Source organism: Cebus imitator, unplaced genomic scaffold (genome assembly GCF_001604975.1).
Source record: "Cebus imitator isolate Cc_AM_T3 unplaced genomic scaffold, Cebus_imitator-1.0 Scaffold297, whole genome shotgun sequence".
NCBI lineage: Eukaryota > Metazoa > Chordata > Mammalia > Primates > Cebidae > Cebus > Cebus imitator.
This window is the reverse complement of record NW_016107612.1, coordinates 2,080,874-2,085,151: the sequence shown is the minus strand read 5'-3', so window position 1 is coordinate 2,085,151 and position 4,278 is coordinate 2,080,874. Positions and strand designations below refer to the sequence as shown.

Genomic DNA, 4,278 nt, shown 5'->3' with positions numbered 1-4,278 from the left:
TGGAGGTTGCAGTGAGTTGATTGAGATCGTGCCACTGCACTTCAACCTAGGTGACAGAGTAAGATTCTATCTCAAAAAAAATAAATACAGTTCCCAAAATTTCATTAATTATATTGTTGGCAATAGTACTTGGTCATAGATACGGAGAAATTCACTTGATTCAGATCTGGAAATATTTTTAAAAGGGCTTTTTTTGGTTCACATGTTAAGTGAGTTACTCACCAATATTCATTCTCCTGCTGTAAAGAACCAGTGAAATTAAATTAGGATTGTTGAATGCTACCAAGCTTTATTAATCCATTTACCCCACAGAATGTGTTTCTGGAATTGGCAGTCTCTGAACATTGTGCCATACTGAGAGACTAAATGTGTAGCCAGCCAAAACATTTAGGTGACATACCACAGTGCAAAATGTGTGCATATGTGTTTGTGAGGGAGGCATTCCTGTGTTGGGAGCCAGCCTAGGCGGAGACCTTTGACCTGTCTTGACACCAGCAAACTGCCACTGAGCAAGAATCATTTTCACACAAAAAGTGAGCAACTTTCTGGTATATTGGTGTCAATTTCATGTTTGAATAACTTGCCAGTGTCCTGCTGAAATGCCAAGAAAACAAGCTATAAAACCACAACTGTGTCCTGTCTTTCCCCATTTGGTACATCCCAGCAAAAACAGAACAACATTATCAGAACATATGCAGTGTTTCTAAAAGCCAGCAACAGTGCAGTAATAAACAAGTGTGAAGTCAAAGCATATTGCCCCCTTCCCTTCATGAAAATGGGGTTCAAATGCTCCCCACCTGTTCTTAATTCAGCTGCCCAATTCTCTCCATGCCTTTTTTTCTTAACTGTGTTCAAAGAGAAATATTTTCCACACCATAACAATAACTTGAAAGATTCAGATTTAATTTATAATAGTTTCTCCACTGTTTTGTTACTTCCTGTGGTTTGTTTTGCCTTCCTTTTAATTTTTATATCTCTCCACATCCTTCCAGTTTATCCTTTCTCTTTTCGCCTGGGTTTCTTTTCTTTTTGTCCTTGCCTCCATCTCACCTTAGACTCTCACTGCCCTCCTCTTAGTTGTTAGGTGAACAGTTCTGTTGATTCTCTCTCATTAGTTCCTCTAGTTAGCCTTCTTCCTTGCACTTAATTCAATGGTTCAGATGTGGACGTAAACGGAATAGGTTGGAATGGGACAGATGGGTGGCTGATCATCCCTGATTAGCCTACAGATTGAATGTGCCATTACTGCTAATGTAATTAAGATAAGCTGGGGGTGATGCAATCAAGGGAAGAGAATTTTTTTGTTGGGCCATTTATTTATTTTTTGAGACAGGGTCTTGCTCTGTCACTCGAGCTGGATGGAGTGCAGTGGTGCAGTCAACCTCCATCACCAAGGTTCAAATGATTCTCATGTCTCGGTCTCCCTAGTAGCTGGGATTACAGGCACCCACCACTATGCCCAGCTAATGTTTGTGTTTTTAGTAGAGACAGGGTTTCACCATGTTGGCCAGGCTGGTCTCGAACTCCTGACCTCAAGCAGTTTGCCCTCCTGGGCCGTTTATTTTTATTTGAAGCTCCTTATCACACTAATGGTAAATAGAACCACAGCACTGTTCTTTCAGGTTGTGAGACTGTTTCTAAGTAAGTAGACTGGCATACTTTCAGATATATTTGAGGATTTGCACCCGGAAAGCTGATAGTTTTCAAAGTACTAAGCAAGAGTTCTTGGCACACAGGCAGGCAACCTAATTAACAGAGTGGTTAATTCCCACTATGATCATTCTGACCCTTACCTGATGCTGGAAGTCTGCCTCCACTGTTCTCTTCAGCAGTTTCTGTGGGTAGTTGATTGTCTGTTTTCTTTCGTTGCCTTTACTACTCTGCCACTCTTGAGCCAGAGGTCTTGTCTTTAAGAAAAAAGAGTTGCTACACTTTGTGATGTGCTCCCTTCGTATTGTAGCTTAGTAGGCTGTCTAATGTATCAGCCTTCCCCAGCCTCCTTATTTCTACCCTACATGATCCTCATGCCACCTGGCCCTCCGTTTTACCTTGCTGGGAGAAGCTAGAGGCTGAGGAAGCAGTTGGTTTGACCACTTCATAGGAAAGTTTTAGACAAAATTGTGGCTCCCACTTGTGCATTCTTTCTGGACAACTTCTAAGAAAATTATCTCTTCCCTTCCACCCCGCCTTTATGTTCAATCATACTTCTCTTGATTTAAAATGCATAACTTTGATGCTTAAGTTTACTGATGTGAGCAAGAAACAAAGGTTTTTCTCTGGGTATTTTTCAACGCAGGCTAACTGACTGGAATGGTCCATTCTGCCTGACTCTCAATGAAAAGAAAAAAAACAGTTGGAAGACTGTTTTCAAAATTTATGATTGTCATTTCTCCTGTGTCTGCAGAATATTTATTAGAAAAGAGTCTATCAATGCACCAGCCTTCTTCCTAATCACGTCTGTGTGTGTGTATGTCTGATGTCCTTTCTTCACATTTTAATAAATATTGGTCTAAAACCAAATATCCCATTTGTAGGAAGAGTATATGTATGTCATATTTCTAACAGTTCCCTGAAGCTCATGCATATCAATATTATCAGTATAAGTTATCTGTGTTGCCAGTAATAAAGCAGGCATTGCTAATACTCATTCCCTTAGTGCTGCCTAATTAGGTGCCAATCTGATTGTAAATGAAATGGCTTTTTTAAAAGGCTTAAGCTGATGGGAAACCTGGTCTGGTAATTGAAGAATAATAGGCTGAGAATGGTCATAATTCAGTATTTCTCTGTGTTGTTTTAATCCAGATTTTTTTTTTTTGTAATCTTGCTTCTTCCCTCTCCCACCCCCTCACCTCAGACTCTTTTCTCTTTATCTTTTCCTTTTGAATGCCTTTATTTGGACAGCTACCTGCAGCTTCCAGTAGACAGAGGCTTTTCAGTAACTTTGAATAGACTGGTAGGCAGTTTAATCCCAGAAGGCTGTTTTTCTTTTACTGGATTGCTTCCTCCTATGAAAATATTAGTGTTTCTTTAAAAAATAAAATGAGCGCAGTGGCTCATGCCTATAATCCCAGCACTTTGGGAGGCCAAGGTAGTTGGATCACTTGAGGTCAGGAGTTCAAGACCAGCCTGGCTAACATGGTGAAACCCTGTCTCTACTAAAAGTATTAATACAAAAGTTAGCCAGGTGTGGTGGCACATGCTTGCAATCCCACCTACTTGCAAGGCTGAGGTGGGAACATGGCATGAACCCAGAAGGTGGAGTTTGCAGTGAGCTGAGATCATGCCACTGCACTCCAGCCTGGGCAACAGAAAAATATAGGAATAATAATAAAACACTGGGAGAAGCTTTTGCTTTTTCTTATCTTAGATGTTTATTATATCTTAAGATACTATTGATTTCATAATCTACCATTTTATATGCTACAAAGAAAAAACACTGCTATGACATACAATCTAATTTCAGAGCTTTTATAAAGATGTTTATATTAATAAGCATATGGAAAGATGCTCAACATCACTAGTCATTAGGGAAACATAAAACCACAATGAGATACCACTTTATACCCATTAGGATGGTTGTTACAAGCAGAAAACATAGGCCATTTTCAAGTGTATAGTTCAGTGGTATTAAGTACATTCACATTGTTGTGCAACCATCACTACCATCTCTTAGCAGCTTGTGGCAACTACCACTCTACTTTCTGTTTCTCTGAATTTGACTACTCTAGGTACCCCACATAAATGGAATCATACAGTATTTGTCTTTTTGTGAGTGAAATAAGTCAGAGACAATCAGCATAATGTCGTTAAGAGTTGTAGCAAGTGTCAGAATCTCCTTTCTTTTTAAAGCTGAAAAAGATTCCATTATATGTATATACCACATTTTGTTTATCCATTCATTCAGTGATGGACACCTGGGTTGCTTCCACTTCTTGGCTTTCATGAATAAAACTATAAACGTGGGTGTACACATAACCGTGTTTTCAGTTCTTCTGGGTATATACTCAGAAGTGGAACTGTATGGTAATTTTACTTTTAATTTTCTGAGGAACCTCCATACTATTTCCACAGAGGCTATACCATTTCCCGTTCCTACCTGCAGTGCACAAGTGTTTCATTTTCTGTATATCCTCACCAACACTTAATACATTGTTTTCTGGCCACACATAGTGACTTCGCCTGTAATCCCAGCACTTTGGGAGACTGAGGCAGGCAGATCACTTGAGGTCAGAAGTTCGAGACCAGCCTGGCCAACATGGTGAAACCCTGTCTCTACTA

At 39.7% G+C, this 4,278-nt stretch overlaps 1 protein-coding gene across 1 annotated transcript in view; it reads left to right on the top strand.

Annotated features, from left to right (window-relative positions):
* NUP93 (nucleoporin 93) overlaps positions 1-4,278 on the top strand; it is a 114,224-nt gene that overhangs the window by 68,132 nt on the left and 41,814 nt on the right. The gene's annotated exons all lie outside the window — the stretch shown is intronic.